Genomic DNA, 19,248 nt, shown 5'->3' with positions numbered 1-19,248 from the left:
TGTAGACATACCGAGGACTAACCGCTCTGATACCACTTCTGTCACGACCCAACCCCGTAGGCCGTGACTAGTACCCGATTTGGGCACCCAAACACATCTATCCAATGATATCTCAACTGTTATCAAACGCATTCAAGTATAAAGCAGAAGCCGTCAAGGCTATATTTCAAATTTAGATAATTTCCAGAAAAATTTTGGCAGAGTTTCCTTTGTTTTACAGACTATCCAAAATAACCCTGCGCACAGAAAATACCAACAAAGGCCACACCGGCCAACAAAGCAACATATAAACATATGCGGACCGGCCGCCGCGGCGAATGGGATCGCCCCAAACACAACATATACACACATCCGTACAGAAAGACCCTAACCCACAAACATATCTACAGGCCTCTACCAGACATACAGAGTCATATGACGGGACAGGGCCCCGCCGTACCCAGAATTACCATACATACAGAATATACAGATGTCAGAAGATATATACCAAAAGTACACGCTCTGGATCAAAGGAGCTCTCCAAAATAGCAGAATATGTGCCCTAGACTGGCGGCGTATCACCGGGTGCGTCTGTACCTGCGGGCATGTAACGCAGCCCCCGAAGAACCGGGGGTCAGTACGAAAAATGTACCGAGTATGTAAAGCAGAAACATAACAAATATAATCATAGCATGAACCGGAAGCACAGAAATATAACGGACAGAACCATAAATCAAACGGACGGACAGAATTATGGTCCAGACGGACGGGTAGAATCACAATCCATACGGACAGACGGAATCGTAATCTATACGGACAAACAGAATAGTAATCCATACGGACAGACAGAATCAGAATCCAATCAGACAGACCGAATCATAATAGGGCACAGGAACATGGTCGCCACTCCTGCCTTTGGCGCCACAACATATCATATTTCAGAAGATTTCATATCTTCGAACATCTCCGTCACATAACACATCATATCATAACCATGGTAACCCCGGGGACAGATCACACGCCGGGAAACCGGACACATCATACTTCGTAACATATACACGGTGACCGGGGACAACATATACCACAGTACCCCGGAACCAGACACATCTATCACACCCCGACCTTACTAGGGTGTGATGGGCACCCGACCCCATATCTGGAGCCGAGCGAACCCGTTGACTCTTGTTACATACATAACTTTCTTAGACTCTTATTGTTATATCCCGTATTTTTGAACGTCAGATTATTTGCTGAGGTGGGACCCACACATCGAGATTTTTTTGGGACATCTGAAAATTCATATGAATCACATATGAGAAGTTAAACACGACTCAAGAAGGACCCTTGGGCCAAATCAAACTGGAAGTCCTCCAAACGAATATTTTTAAGAAAACGTTTTCGGGTGATCTGACGTCAAGGGGCAAAATCGGTATTATAAGTTTGGAATTTGGAAAAGTACCAAGAAATAGAAGTTGTAGATAATTGAATTAGCTTTCCAACCATAGGTCGTGGATCCCCAGGTGACGTCGGTACAAGAAGATATGAACGTTTTAAGGTCGAAAGGTCAGTGGGCTAGGCCCAACTCGGGACCAAACCGAGTTGGCCCAAAAAAAAAATAATAAGGCCCAAATTTGTGAGGCCCAACCGGCCATGGTTATGGCCCAAGCCCATATTAAATAAAATTTGGTCAATAAATAAGATGACTAAGTCATCTTTATCACACAACCTCTAGAATATTCAAGAAGTTGAAGAACAAGAAAGAGAAGGAGAAAAGTTTAAGGCCATTTCGGCCAAGGGTAAATTTCCAAGGAAAAATTGATAAAAATTCTTCAAAAATCAATCCCTACCAAGTAAAGGGTGCTTAACAAGGTGGAGTTGTTGTTGGAGCAAGAAAGATTCAAAATCATACAAATTGCCAAGTTGTAGTCAAGTGAGAAGTTGAAGAAGAAAGGTGAGTTTTGATCTTTCTTTATGTGTTATGAATGGTTTATATGTGTTGTAGTATGTTAAAATGGATGAAATTCATGAAAGAGATAAAAATAGGGGTGTGGCCGTGAGGTATGGAACATGTATATGTGTGTAGAAATTGTGTTTTAATTAATTTATCTAGTGTTTGGTTGTTATTGTTGTGAATGATATGTGGAAAATGGAAGTTGAATAAATTTGGAGAGGTTGTAGTGTGTATGCTTGATGTTGGTCGTGTAGTTGTAGGGTAATATGGAAGAAAAGGAGTCAATTCTATTTAATGTTTTGGTTGTAGTTAAATTGTGGATGCTAGATTGCTAATGAATGCATAATGATCTTGTGAAGTTGAAGTAGGTGGAGGTTTGTTTTAGAAGTTATGTGAATTGAATGTAATGTTCTTGCATGCATGGAAGGTAATGTGGGTAGTATGATGTTGTTGGAATATAGATCATGAGGTTGTGATTGTTTTCATTAAAGTTAGAAAGTTTTTGGAAGAAGTAGTAAGTTGATTGAATATGGAAGTTGTTAGTATTGTTGTTGTTGGAATTGTGGTTGATATTTTGGCCGGGTTTGAATTCCCGGGATTGTTGTTGATTGAAATTAGCCAAGTTGAACTTGGTGGGATGGAGTATTTATAGGGGAAGTGCTGCCGAAATTTCGGTAGCCAAATGTTTCCTTAAGATTCTAACTCTAAGTATCCTAATAAGAGTTTTGGTAAACATGACCAAATTGCAGATTTTGACGAGATTGCAACGTGAATTTGGAGTAGCAATAGGAGCGGAAAGAGGTATGTAAGGTTTCACCCTTCTTTCTATGGCATGTCTTAGATGTAATAAGATGGGTACGCGCCACGGGGACAACTCTCTTCCCCGGAATCCGCATCCAATGGTTTCCACTTTTTGTTCAATAGGATTGAACTAGAAAGTGTGCAAATGATGGAAAGACCTCTTAAACCCCTAGAACTTGCATAAGTGGGACCCGATTACCCTAGGACCCTCACAAGTAATGACATAACACGTAATATATGTAAATCATATACGTCACCCCATCCGGCCCGAGGTGGGCCCGCTACTCTCGGATTTTTCCTTCCAGTCTTGCTTGACTTGCTTGAAGTGAATCCAAAGGGAACCTTTGATCCCGATTTCGTTACCAAATGATAAATACTACGACTCCTCTAACGAGGGCACTTCCATGACGATAACGATAACAATGATGTTAGATAATAGAATATGCCTATGATACGTACTACCGGAACGACTCTATGACTAAGATGACTAAGCTAAGTATCTTATGTAAACATGAAAATGATAAACTAATTTTTGAATCTTATTTATATTTCCTAGCTATGACTTTATTTTCTAAAAGATTTCAAAGTCTATGAACTGTGATCTATGATGCCCCGATTTCATTCTACGTTTACTTTAATATTATTCCCCGTTGGTAGTCTCACCTTAAAATACTCGTTCCTTCAAGGTGAGACTAAGCGATCACGAGTGTTCTATAATATAATTGGAGGTCACCGACCTTACGTCACTCTGATGACTACATGATTCTTCTTTGGGCTTTCCTGCGTGCCTATGAGACATATGTATATAGGATACGTAAATGCATATAAGACATGTAAATGTATGTAAGATATGTGTATATATTTTTAAAACATGCACATGACGAAAGAGCTAGAGCGCTATAGACGCTGATACATGCACATGACACACGTATATGTATATGATAAAAGAGCTAGAGCGCTATAGACGTTGATATATGTACATGATATATGCATGTGTATACGGGGAAAATGGAGGTAAGGGCAGAGCGTTATGAACGCATATCCACCTGATCAGTTGGCATTCCATGATATGATATCGTCCCGGACGCGGGATGTGTATATTTATGGTTAAATGGATCGGCTGCCGACGCCTCGGCAATATGAGATGTCCTATTTTATATGTATATGTATATGAACAAGGAAAGATTCTTAAAGGAAAGCTAAGTACGCATAGCACCTGCCAAGGGTATATATATATATACAGGTTATGTTTCTACCTCAGGACATCTGCTATTATTCTCTTATGTCGTTATTTTCGTTTTATACTTTCCGTATGCTACTATTCATGCCTTATATACTCGGTACACTATTCGTACTGACGTCCCTTCTTGTGGACGCTGCGTTTCATGCCGCGCAGGTCAGCAGACAGGCGGATTTGATCCTTAGAAGCCTTACCAGCAGTGTTGACAGCGCTCCAGTTGTTCCGGAGCCCCACTTTTGTGGTACTATTTTGTGTATGTATTTTCGGGCACGACCGTACTCGACCCTTTCTATGTATAAGTGTACTATGTCTAGAGGCTCGTAGACAGATATGTACAGTCAGTCAGGTACAGTTAGATATATGGTGTTCTAGCATGCTAATGTTGATGTATAGGTGATAACGAAGTTTATTAGTCTATGTTCAGAATGACGCCGCTAATGTTAATGTTCAAAAAAGGAATATGGCACAGTTCATACGGCCTGCTAAGAGGAAAAAGTAAAAGGATAAGCAAGGGGTGCTCGGTACAAGTATCGGGTATTCGTCACGGCCCCTAGTCGGGTCGTGACAGAAGTGGTATCAGAGCAGTTCGGTCCTAGGAGTTTGTCTACGAGCTGTGTCCAGTAGAGTCTTGTTTATGGGTGTGTAGCGCGCCACACTTATAAACAGGAGGCTACAAGGCATTTAGGAAATATGACCTTCTTTGTACTCAAGATCGTGCGATAGAGCTATGCTACGAGGTTTCCACATTCCTTTCCTAATCCTGTGTTATGGTTCAGTAATGCCGCCGAAAAGGAAGGCTACGACGGCCCAGAAGGGCAAGAGGGTGGCTGGCAGCAGAGTTGAACGGGAGCTAGAAGAAGGAGAATCTCATAATGAAGCTCCCCCTCAGACCTTTCCTACTCCCCCTGCACCAGCAGAGCAGGAAAGAGTTTCAGCTCCAGCCCCCGCACCTCCAGTTCCACCGCCAGCAACCCCGGGCCAGCAGATGGCCGAGGCCATTCAATTATTGACCCAGTTAATTGCCGTACAGGCTCAGCGGCAAGATGTAGACCTAGGAGACAGGTTGGTAAGTGCAAGGGCCCGCGACTTTATCACCCTGAAGCCTCCAGAGTTTTATGGATCCAGACCAGAGGAGGACCCGCAGAGTTTTATATATGAGATGCTGAGGACTCTAAGGATCATACATGCTTCGGATACGGAGTCCGTAGAGTTGGCTTCATACAGGCTGCGGGATGTGGCAGTTTTGTGGTATAGTAGTTGGATATCCTCGAGGGGAGCGAATGCACCTCCCCCGGTTTGGCAGGAGTTTACCGAGGCATTTCTGCGACATTTCTTACCGCCAGAGGTTCGACGAGCACGAGCCGAGATGTTCTTGAACCTTAAACAAGGAAATATGAGTGTTCGGGAGTACGGCCTTCGTTTCAACTCACTAGCCAGGTATGCCCCAGCCCTGATAGCAGATAGGAGAGATCATGTGCACCAATTCGTGAGTGGGCTAGGGCCACATTTAGTTAAGGAGTGCCTAACGGCTTCACTCCAGGATGGGTTGACTATTACCCGCATCCAGGCCCACGCCCAAAATTTGGAAGAGCAGTACCAGTCACAGAGAGGGGAGCGGTATCCAGATAGGGGTTCCAGAAAAAGGGGCAGATTTTCCAGGGCTAGAAGCGAGTATAGAGGGGGACAGGCAACAGAGCAATTTAGGTATTCAGACCAATCGACGGCCAGTGCACCTCCTCGATTTGCGGATATGGGGCTTGACCGTTCTACTCACGCGAGACCAAATCAGGGTACTAAGGCGTCAGGATCCCAGTATAGAGCTGATTCTAGCAGGATGATGCCACCCCCGCCACGGTGTGCGCGATGTGGTAGACCACACTCTGGAGAGTGTCGCGTAGGTACAGGTGCATGTTATACTTGTGGGCGGGTTGGCCATTTGATGCGTGATTGCCCACTAAGGTATGAGGGAGACCAAGCCCAGCCCGCCGGGTCCGCGGTTGGTTCATCGTCGACCGTACGCCCTCTTGGACAGACTTCCCAAGCTCCAGCGGGCCGCGGCCAAGGTAGAGGAGGGACACCTAGTTCAGCTGGTCCTCCGCACCGCCTATATGCATTGACAGGACGACAGGACCCTGAGCCTTCCACAGATGCGGCCACAGGTACTTTTTCAGCACCTTCTATGATATGTATGTTAATTGATTCGGATTCTATCCTATCCTACGTTGCCTTTATAGTGCTGATCATATTAAGAATTCAGAAATTAGGACGAAAGGTAGCCATACGCACAGGTAAAAAGACGAAGACTAGAGATTGCGGAGGTTAGAACTGTAAATAAAAGAAGAGATGTGTTACGCGGGCGTTTCGAAAACTGCTAAGACCCCAACTCGTTCTATAATATGTGATATAAGTAGTGCGAGGGAGTGGGGGCGAAAATACTAACGCTAAGACGCTGAAATGCACTAAAGTTTCAAGGTTAAGCGTGCTAGGGTGAGAGTAATTTCATGATGGGTGACCCCTTGGGAAATATGCTGAAATTTTCACAAATGTGGGAACAAGAGACGAATGTGAAGCTAGGTAGTCTAATGTATATTAGAGTGTGTGGAGTGGTTACAAACCCTATAAAACTCATGTAGGCTGAGACGGACAAGACTAACGGAAGAGGAGAAAGCGTGACAGAAAGGGGACTTATTAACGTAGGGCCAACGTTCGGAGCTTACTCAATGGACTTACGACATAAAAGCGACCTAAGCGACATGTGAGATGTCTACGAAGGAGACCTCCCCGAAGTATTATGATACACTATGAGGCCAGTTTAACATTCGAGGACGAATGTTCTAAAGGGGGGGAGAATGTTATATCCCGTATTTTTGAACGTCAGATTATTTGCTGAGGTGGGACCCACACATCGAGATTTTTTTGGGACATCTGAAAATTCATATGAATCACATATGAGAAGTTAAACACGACTCAAGAAGGACCCTTGGGCCAAATCAAAGTGGAAGTCCTCCAAACGAATATTTTTAAGAAAACGTTTTCGGGTGATCTGACGTCAAGGGGCACAAACGGTATTATATGTTTGGAATTTGGAAAAGTACCAAGAAATAGAAGTTGTAGATAATTGAATTAGCTTTCCAACCATAGGTCGTGGATCCCCAGGTGACATCGGTACAAGGAGATATGAACGTTTTAAGGTCGAACGATCAGTGGGCTAGGCCTAACTCGGGACCAAACCGAGTTGGCCCAAAACAAATAATAATAAGGCCCAACCGGCCATGGTTATGGCCCAAGCCCATATTAAATAAAATTTGGTCAATAAATAAGATGACTAAGTCATCTTTATCACACAACCTCTAGAATATTCAAGAAGTTGAAGAACAAGAAAGAGAAGGAGAAAAGTTGAAGGCCATTTCGGCCAAGGGTAAATTTCCAAGGAAAAATTGATAAAAATTCTTCAAAAATCAATCCCTACCAAGTAAAGGGTGCTTAACAAGGTGGAGTTGTTGTTGGAGCAAGAAAGATTCAAAATCATACAAATTGCCAAGTTGTAGTCAAGTGAGAAGTTGAAGAAGAAAGGTGAGTTTTGATCTTTCTTTATGTGTTATGAATGGTTTATATGTGCTGTAGTATGTTAAAATGGATGAAATTCATGAAAGAGATAAAAATAGGGGTGTGGCCGTGAGGTATGGAACATGTATATGTGTGTAGAAATTGTGTTTTAATTAATTTATCTAGTGTTTGGTTGTTATTGTTGTGAATGATATGTGGAAAATGGAAGTTGAATAAATTTGGAGAGGTTGTAGTGTGTATGCTTGATGTTGGTCGTGTAGTTGTAGGGTAATATGGAAGAAAAGGAGTCAATTCTATTTAATGTTTTGGTTGTAGTTAAATTGTGGATGCTAGATTGCTAATGAATGCATAATGATCTTGTGAAGTTGAAGTAGGTGGAGGTTTGTTTTAGAAGTTATGTGAATTGAATGTAATGTTCTTGCATGCATGGAAGGTAATGTGGTTAGTATGATGTTGTTGGAATATAGATCATGAGGTTGTGATTGTTTTCATTAAAGTTAGAAAGTTTTTGGAAGAAGTAGTAAGTTGATTGAATATGGAAGTTGTTAGTATTGTTGTTGTTGGAATTGTGGTTGATATTTTGGCTGGGTTTGAATTTCCGGGATTGTTGTTGATTGAAATTAGCCAAGTTGAACTTGGTGGGATGGAGTATTTATAGGGGAAGTGCTGCCGAAATTTCGGTAGCCAAATGTTTCCTTAAGATTCTAACTCTAAGTATCCTAATAAGAGTTTTGGTAAACATGACCAAATTGCAGATTTTGACGAAATTGCAACGTGAATTTGGAGTAGCAATAGGAGCGGAAAGAGGTATGTAAGGTTTCACCCTTCTTTCTATGGCATGTCTTAGACGTAATAAGTTGGGTACGCGCCACGGGGACAACTCTCTTCCCCGGAATCCGCATCCAAAGTTTTCCACTTTTTGTTCAATAGGATTGAACTAGAAAGTGTGCAAATGATGGAAAGACCTCTTAAACCCCTAGAACTTGCATAAGTGGGACCCGATTACCCTAGGACCCTCACAAGTAATGACATGACACGTAATATATGTAAATCATATACGTCACCCCATCCGGCCCGAGGTGGGCCCGCTACTCTCGGATTTTTCCTTACAGTCTTGCTTGACTTACTTGAAGTGAATCCAAAGGGAACCTTTGATCCCGATTTCGTTACCAAATGATAAATACTACGACTCCTCTAACGAGGGCACTTCCATGACGATAACGATAACAATGATGTTAGATAATAGAATATGCCTATGATACGTACTACCGGAACGACTCTATGACTAAGATGACTAAGCTAAGTATCTTATGTAAACATGAAAATGATAAACTAATTTTTGAATCTTATTTATATTTCCTAGCTATGACTTTATTTTCTAAAAGATTTCAAAGTCTATGAACTGTGATCTATGATGCCCCGATTTCATTCTACGTTTACTTTAATATTATTCCCCGTTGGTAGTCTCACCTTAAAATACTCGTTCCTTCAAGGTGAGACTAAGCGATCACGAGTGTTCTATAATATAATTGGAGGTCACCGACCTTACGTCACTCTGATGACTACATGATTCTTCTTTGGGCTTTCCTGCGTGCCTATGAGACATATGTATATAGGATACGTAAATGCATATAAGACATGTAAATGTATGTAAGATATGTGTATATATTTTTAAAACATGCACATGACGAAAGAGCTAGAGCGCTATAGACGCTGATACATGCACATGACACACGTATATGTATATGATAAAAGAACTAGAGCGCTATAGACGTTGATATATGTACATGATATATGCATGTGTATACGGGGAAAATGGAGGTAAGGGCAGAGCGTTATGAACGCATATCCACCTGATCAGTTGGCATTCCATGATATGATATCGTCCCGGACGCGGGATGCCCGGACGCGGGATGTGTATATTTATGGTTAAATGGATCGGCTGCCGACGCCTCGGCAATATGAGATGTCCTATTTTATATGTATATGTATATGAACAAGGAAAGATTCTTAAAGGAAAGCTAAGTACGCATAGCACCTGCCAAGGGTATATATATATATATACAGGTTATGTTTCTACCTCAGGACATCTGCTATTATTCTCTTATGTCGTTATTTCCGTTTTATACTTTCCGTATGCTACTATTCATGCCTTATATACTCGGTACACTATTCGTACTGACGTCCCTTCTTGTGGACGCTGCGTTTCATGCCGCGCAGGTCAGCAGACAGGCGGATTTGATCCTTAGAAGCCTTACCAGCAGTGTTGACAGCGCTCCAGTTGTTCCGGAGCCCCACTTTTGTGGTACTATTTTGTGTATGTATTTTCGGGCACGACAGTACTCGACCCTTTCTATGTATAAGTGTACTATGTCTAGAGGCTCGTAGACAGATATGTACAGTCAGTCAGGTACAGTTAGATATATGGTGTTCTAGCATGCTAATGTTGATGTATAGGTGATAACGAAGTTTATTAGTCTATGTTCAGAATGACGCCGCTAATGTTAATGTTCAAAAAAAAATATGGCACAGTTCATACGGCCTGCTAAGAGGAAAAAGTAAAAGGATAAGCAAGGGGTGCTCGGTACAAGTATCGGGTACTCGTCACGGCCCCTAGTCGGGTCGTGACACTTATATCAATAAAAATGGAAAACATAGTAAAACTTTCAAGAGATTTTTTTTTCCATCGTACTCAAGTCAAACAGAATCTGCAATCACATGGACTTTATGATACAACATATTATCGACACTCTATACCCACGACTCTGTCTGCAAAGTCTCTAACATCAAACAAACATCATGGCTCTGACACTCTGACTCGGCAGCACTCCAGAACAAGTGGAGCCTGCCAACTCCACTGGAACATCTTCTATGAGAGCTGTGGCTCATCTGGTGTACCTGCGCGGCATGAACGCAGCCCCCGAAGAAGAGGGGTCAGTACGAGTAATGTACTGAGTATGTAAGGCATGAATAATGACATAATAAAGGAATATACAATATGATTAATAACGGAATAGACATATGGAGATTATCTTGGACAGAAGTAACCTGTACATACGAATGCCTTTCAGGCAGATGCCATGAATGCTTAGTCCCTTTTTTCAGAAAAACAGTACTTCTTACTTACATGTACATAAAACAGAACATTTCAGAAAACGGTATCCTTTATTCACATTTACAGACGCTGAGTACATCGGCTCTCCTCGGGTCAAATGAGGCGGCGTACCAAATTTACATATATTACATGTCATGGCGTTACTTGTGAGGGTTTTAGGGTAGTCGGGTCCTATTTATGCGAGTTCTGGAGGTTTAGGAAATTCTTCCAACATTTGCACACTTTTTAGTTCAATTCTACTGATTGAAAAAGAGAAAACTTTTGGCGCGGATTCCGGAGGGTAGAGTTATTCCCGAGGCTCATATCCAACATATTCCGTCTAAGACATGCCAAAGAAAGAAGGGTGAAGCCTTACATACCTTTTCTGCTTCTTATGGGACTCCAAATTCACGTTCCAAATCCGCCAAAATCTACAAATTGGTCATGTTTACCAAAACTTGATTAGAGCCTTTAGAAGTTGATTCTTTAAAGTAACACTTTGTCTGTCGAAATTTCGGCAACATTTCCCCTATAAATACACCATCTCCAAAACTTCAACCTTGCCAATTTTAACCAACAACAATCCGGGAATTCAACCCGGCCAAACTATCAACAACAATGCTAACAATCATACCAACAATTTCAATCAACATACTACTTCCTTCAAGACTTTCCAACTCCAATAAAAACAATAACAACCTTATAATTTATATTCCAACAACACCATACTAACATCATTGTCTTCCATACATGCAAGAACATTATATTCAATTAGCATAAACCTCTAAAACAAGTCTCCAACTACTACAACTTCATTAAGATCATTAAGCTTTTATTAGCAATCATAGAATCAATTCATCACACCTTACCATCATAGCAATATGTTCGGCCACAACACTACTTACATATTTCCATAAATTTTCCATCTTTTTCTATATATTACAACAACAACCAACATACTACATAAAATGGATTCATCACTTCCTACACCACACATACACTCACCGCCTCACACATATATACACAACCATCATGCAAGCTTCCATATTTCATGATTTCTACCCATTACTACATACCACAACATAAACGAAACCTTCATAACATATAGAAAGGGATTAAATCTTACCTTTTCTACTTGCTTCTTCAACTTGGCTAGAGTTTCCAACTTGCACAACCAAGGCTTTTCTTACTCCAACAACTACTCCATGGTGTAGAGGACCTTCCATTTAGTAGAAAGGCTAGAAGAAAATATATATTTTTTTTTGGTCACCTTCCATGGCCAACCATGGCCGAACCTCTCTCCCTCTCTTCTTCTTTCTTTTGTTTTCTTTTCTTTCTCCAAATTTCTTGAATTAAAATGGTGAATTCCCTTATATATATATATATATATATATATATATATATATATATATATATATATATATATATAATTCCCATGGTCATGTGAGGGGCACATGCCCTCTCTAGAATTTTCTTGAATTTTCTTGAAAATAAATCAAGAAGACCACTTAGCTTGTCTCATAATCTTTGGTCCATATGTTTTCTTCTAATTCATGATTAGCCCCCCATTATATATGAAATGGCCACATTCCTCCCTTTCTTTATTTTCCTAGAGTTTTCTTCTTTTTTTCTTGAATTTTTCTTACAAAATAAAAGATGACTCATTATCTTACCATGCACACTTTGGTCCATATATCTCCATCACATGGCCAATGTGCCCTTTTTGGAACCTTCATGAACTCCTTTTATGAAATTCCCGTTTTTCCCCTCGACTTTCCTTAATATTACCATTTCGCCCCTAGCCTTCCGCATTATTTTCCATGACCCCTTTTTGTGAATTTCTCTTTTTACCCTTAACCTTTCTCTATACTTCCATACAATAATATTCATAAATAATATTCATAACCAACTTGTACATGAAAATAATTTCTCAAAAAAAATGATCTCGCCCTTGATTTTCCACGTCGACTTTGAAATTTCCAAACGTACAAAATACGGGCTATAACATCCTCCCCCCCTTTAGAACATTCGTCCTCGAATGTTCAACTGACCTTGTGGGGTCTTGTAGCACTTCGGGAGGGGGTTCCTTTATAGTTGCCCTTTTCTCCATGCCCATTCCATGTCTGTTATCCTACTTTCCTTACTATCAAACTCCTGGATCCTTACATGAGTCCTCATTCCATGTCATGGGTTTTTCTAACCCACTGTGTCACTTTATCATTCTTGTTCTTTCCAGGTCCTTCCTTTTCTATTATTCTCTCGTCACCATACCTTAACGAAAGCCATGTCTTAGTACACAATCCTTACTTAACGATTCGATGTAGCCATAGGCTATTTCTTTATCCTCAGGTCTATCTCTTGATATACTCATTGTCATTTCGCTTCTACTCTTCTCCCAAGTATTCTTGCGACACGCCGACATATTTTAAACTCTGATTCCAAGCCAATAGATTTCCTTTTCTGACTCTTGATAGTGTTGCAATTCCTTTTTGGGTCTAATATAATATGGTCTCCCCCCCCCCCCCCTTTAGGGGGCTCCTTATATGCTAACTATCTTCGGGTACCTTCCTTCTCTTGCTATGTCTTCATATGGGTTCTAAAGCTCGTGAACTTATTCCTTTGGCCCTACTTATTGGAATCGGTCCTCAGACTCCACATTTTCCCCTTTTTGATCTATATTGCCACACTCTACCCCTTCTCACACCTATATTCTTAAATTTTGGCCCAAGTAGTCTCGTGTCTTGTCGATAGCTTCTCTCGGGGTTTCCCTCACTAGATTTTCCTACTTTTCTTTCACTGTAATTCCTTATCGTTCGCCCTTCCGTGCCCTCTGGTCTCCTTATTTTCCATTAGCTCACTTCTCTTCCTTTCCAACTATTACTATATTAGATCCTCCAGTCTTAATTAGTCGCAGAGACACTAACAGCTTACCTTATAGCACCAGTACCATTTACTTTTGCTATCACTCGGGCTTCGATTCCTTTGTTTGATTAATGCCCTCCTTGCCATAGTGCCGGTTACTGGAACTCTGAGATTCACCTATACAATCATTTCAGAATATCCTGCATCTTCACATATATATGTATATAATTACTATCAGCTAACCCACTAGGTACATCCAAATGTTGTTCAAGCCTATCCTAATTCTAGGGCTGTAATGTACTCCCTGTCTCTTTACCGAGCTAATCCACCTCGTCTTACACGTCCTCTTAAGGTTTCCAGCCATCCCATACACTCTAGTTTTCCTTAAAATACCCTAGCTTTTAATTTGTCTCTTATGTCTCAATTTATAGAATTTCTCACCAACTTCCCAGGGGGTCACCCATCATGGAATTGCTCCCACCTGAGCACGCTTAACCCAAAAACTTCACTGGAATTCGGTGTCTTAATGCTGATATTTTCGCGTCAGCTTCCTCACCCGACCTTTATTACCTGTTCTGGGGCAAGTCGAAGTCTTACAGATTCCGGGACATTTTCGTAACACGTTCTCTTTTTGTATAATTACTATTTTGCCCTTCTTGGTTTCCAACGTTCACCCTCCGTCTGTGTGTATGGTTACCTCCTATCCTGGATTTCCAGATCCCCGATAGTAGTGATTGCACCTTCATCGCCACGCCAAACCCATAACCTTTTTGAACCGACGCATCTCACTTATTACCTATTTACCGTATCTTCTGTCCCCGTTTGTTCCTGTTGGGTGAATCTATTTTGGCAGGACCTCCTTTGCCATTCTTACTTTTCAAAATCTGTACGTAACAAATACCGATAATACTTCACAGAACATGCGGCTATATAACATATTCCCACCGTCCAGGACTTCCAGTTCCGAGTAACAGAACAAATATCCAGTCTTACCTCTATGACTTACCATATCGTCATTCGCCTTTTTCCGTCGCTACAGGACGTCTGCGAAAATCGACGGTTAGTATAAGGAATTCTCATTTCCTATGACTTGGATCTATCGCACGATCTAAGACAGAAAGAAGGTCAACATTTCCTAGATGCCCCGCAGCCTCCTATTTATAAATGTGGCTAGCTTCACACTCATAAACAGGACTCTACTGGACACGACTTTGCAGACAACCCTTAGACCGACCTGCTCTGATACCACTTTGTCACACCCCGACCTTACTAGGGTGTGATGGCCACCCGACCCCATATCTGGAGCCGAGCGAACCCGCTAACTCTTGTTACATACTTAACTTTCTTAGACTCTTATATCAATAAAAATGGAAAACATAGTAAAACTTTCAAGAGATTTTTTTCCCATCGTACTCAAGTCAAACAGAATCTGCAATCACATGGACTTTATGATACAACATATTATCGACACTCTATACCCACGACTCTGTCTGCAAAGTCTCTAACATCAAACAAACATCATGGCTCAGACACTCTGACTCGGCAGCACTCCAGAACAAGTGGAGCCTGCCAACTCCGCTGGAACATCTTCTATGATAGTTGTGGCTCATCTGGTGTACCTGCGCGGCATGAACGCAGCCCCCGAAGAAGAGGGGTCAGTACGAGTAATGTACTGAGTATGTAAGGCATGAATAGTGACATAATAAAGGAATATACAGTATGATTAATAACGGAATAGACATATGGAGATTATCTTGGACAGAAGTAACCTGTACAAATGAATGCCTTTCAGGCAGATGCCATGCATGCTTAGTCCCTTTTTCAGAAAAACAGTACTTCTTACTTACATGTACATAAAACAGAACATTTCAGAAAATGGTATCCTTTATTCACATTTACAGACGCCGAGTACATCGGCTCTTCCACCCCCCTCCCCAACAGTGTCCCAACATATTATATATAAATATATATATCACATATACAGACGCCGTATCCGGCTCTCCCATATCTCGCGTCCGGGACGAAATCCAGCTGAATTAGGTGGTGATATAACAGTGGCCCTTTCCCTTTTCCCTGTATACATATACATATACATATTCACATTCATATACATATGTCATACCATTGGCATGCATGAGAGCTCAAAGAAAGTCATGTGTCCATCGGAGTGACGGAAGGTCGGTAGCCTCCGATTACATTATGGAACAACCATAGTCGCTTTGTCTCATCTTGAAGGAACGAGTATTATGAGGCGAGACTACCAATGAAAAGTGTCATTATGAGGAAAACATCAAATAGGGTCATAGGGTACAGTTTCATATACATAGGACCTTTTAGAGTAGTCATTACCTGTAATAGAGTTGAGATATCAAGAATTAGTTTAACGTTTCCATATTTTCCTTTTCATAGCAAAACATTTTGCCAACACATCTACCGTAGGCATTTTCTCATCTTGGACTACATCGTTATCATTATAAGATCATATTCATCATCTTAGTCATGGAATCATCTTTGTCATACTTATCATAGGCATATTCCCTTTCTTAACATCATCATTATCATTGTCATCATAGAAGTATCCTCATTAGCATAGTTACAGTACTTGTCACTCGGTGAACGGGATAAGGATCAAAAGTTTTCTTTGGATTCTGCTTCAAAATAGATCAAACGGAACAATAAGGAAAATTCGGGGACCATGGGCCCACCTCGGGTCAAATGAGGCGGCGTACCAAATTTACATATGTTACATGTCATGGCGTTACTTGTGAGGGTTTTAGGGTAGTCGGGTCCTATTTATGCGAGTTCTGGAGGTTTAGGAAATTCTTCCAACATTTTGCACACTTTTTAGTTCAATTCTACTGATTGAAAAAGAGAAAACTTTAGGCGCGGATTCCGGAGGGTAGAGTTATTCCCGAGGCTCATATCCAACATATTCCGTCTAAGACATGCCATAGAAAGAAGGGTGAAGCCTTACATACCTTTTCTGCTTCTTATGCGACTCCAAATTCACGTTCCAAATCCGCCAAAATCTACAAATTGGTCATGTTTACCAAAACTTGATTAGAGCCTTTAGAAGTTGATTCTTTAAAGTAACACTTTGTCTGTCGAAATTTCGGAAGCATTTCCCTTATAAATACACCATCTCCAAAACTTCAACCTTGCCAATTTTAACCAACAACAATCCGGGAATTCAACCCGGCCAAACTATCAACAACAATGCTAACAATCATACCAACAATTTCAATCAACATACTACTTCCTTCAAGACTTTCCAACTCCAATAAAAACAATAACAACCTTATAATTTATATTCCAACAACACCATACTAACATCATTGTCTTCCATACATGCAAGAACATTATATTCAATTAGCATAAACCTCTAAAACAAGTCTCCAACTACTACAACTTCATTAAGATCATTAAGCTTTTATTAGCAATCATAGAATCAATTCATCACACCTTACCATCATAGCAATATGTTCGGCCACAACACTACTTACATATTTCCATAAATTTTCCATCTTTTTCTATATATTACAACAACAACCAACATACTACATAAAATGGATTCATCACTTCCTACACCACACATACACTCACCGCCTCACACATATATACACAACCATCATGCAAGCTTCCATATTTCATGATTTCTACCCATTACTACATACCACAACATAAACGAAACCTTCATAACATATAGAAAGGGATTAAATCTTACCTTTTCTACTTGCTTCTTCAACTTGGCTAGAGTTTCCAACTTGCACAACCAAGGCTTTTCTTACTCCAACAACTACTCCATGGTGTAGAGGACCTTCCATTTAGTAGAAAGGCTAGAAGAATTTTTTTTTTTTTTGGTCACCTTCCATGGCCAAACATGGCCGAACCTCTCTCCCTCTCTTCTTCTTTCTTTTGTTTTCTTTTCTTTCTCCAAATTTCTTGAATTAAAATGGTGAATTCCCATATATATATATATATATATATATATATATATATATATATATATATATATATAATTCCCATGGTCATGTGAGGGGCACATGCCCTCTCTAGAATTTTCTTGAATTTTCTTGAAAATAAATCAAGAAGACCACTTAGCTTGTCTCATAAGCTTTGGTCCATATGTTTTCTTCTAATTCATGATTAGCCCCCCATTAAATATGAAATGGCCACATTCCTCCCTTTCTTTCTTTTCCTAGAGTTTTCTTCTCTTTTTCTTGAATTTTTCTTACAAAATAAAAGATGACTCATTATCTTACCATGCACACTTTGGTCCATATATTTCCATCACATGGCCAATGTGCCCTTTTTGGAACCTTCATGAACTCCTTTTATGAAATTCCCGTTTTTCCCCTCGACTTTCCTTAATATTACCATTTCGCCCCTAGCCTTCCGCATTATTTTCCATGACCCCTTTTTGTGAATTTCTCTTTTTACCCTTAACCTTTCTCTATACTTCCATACAATAATATTCATAAATAATATTCATAACCAACTTGTACATGAAAATAATTTCTCAAAAAAAATGATCTCGCCCTTGATTTTCCACGTCGACTTTGAAATTTCCAAACGTACAAAATACGGGCTATAACAACATCATACTTCGGAATTCATACATGGGGCCCGGCCCCCGACAAGGGACTCGGTGGCCCATCCGCACGATATAAACCGGCCTGGGATCCGGTGAAAGGAAGCATTGAGACATCCACGAACAGATTAATGAGAAACCACATACATACAGATCGTTATACCGACTCGATCAAACTGAAGTAGGCCAAATGGCGAGTCAAATCAGAGTATTCGGATAGCGTTCATAATATGCGCCTATATCCTGCTTGGGAAGGCACGACGGATTATTACCAGAATCAGATTTTCAGATGTCAAAGCCATTTTGAAAAATTTATATAAAAGGTAGTCATATCATGATCAGAATAATAGTCCAGATGTTGTCTGAGAAAGTCGGACAGAAACAAAGTAGTTAAAGTTATACAGAAAGTATCGGGCCTTGAGGGCCCACCTCGGACCAACCCGAGGAGACGTATGTAAATTACAGATAGTAGACCTTATGAGGTCGTCCATAATCATTTGGAAGTATTCCGACTCCGTTTAGGAAGGTTGCATACTTAAAGCTCACTTTGAAGACAAGTTATAAGGAAATTGATTCAATCTTACTGAAGGAATTGGGGCGGATTTCCATCTCGAATTCCGAGGAACGGAGTCGTATCTAAGGCTCGCGGCCGAGCCTATTATGTTTAGAACATGCCTAAGGATGAAGGGGTAGGCTTTACATACCTCAATTGCGCCTTATACTCGCTTAGCTTCACTTCCAATTTCGTCCAGAATCTACAAATGGTCAAGTTTGCCAAAAGTCAAATTCAAGCTTTTCAATAATCCAAACTTGTTACATACTTGCCTACCGAAATTTCGGCAGCATTTCCCCTATATATATAACATCCCCGAGACTTAGCTCGGCTTAATATATCAACACAGCAACCCAATAACAACATCAATAACAACAAGAAGTATCACAAAACACATAATATGGCATACTAGCCATCTTTCCGACATAACATCACATCTTTCATTTCGACCTTACATTTCCAAACCAATCTTACCATTTTTAATATTCATCACTTATCAAGATCACTACAACGTAATTCGGAGGCATATCATATCGTTTTCACCAAATATACATAAGGTATACACAATATACAAGCTTACTACCAAAGTCATATTTTACCCACAACTTCC

This window comes from Lycium barbarum, chromosome 10, assembly GCF_019175385.1.
Source record: "Lycium barbarum isolate Lr01 chromosome 10, ASM1917538v2, whole genome shotgun sequence".
Taxonomy (NCBI): domain Eukaryota; kingdom Viridiplantae; phylum Streptophyta; class Magnoliopsida; order Solanales; family Solanaceae; genus Lycium; species Lycium barbarum.
Note: the sequence above shows the minus strand (reverse complement) of the source record.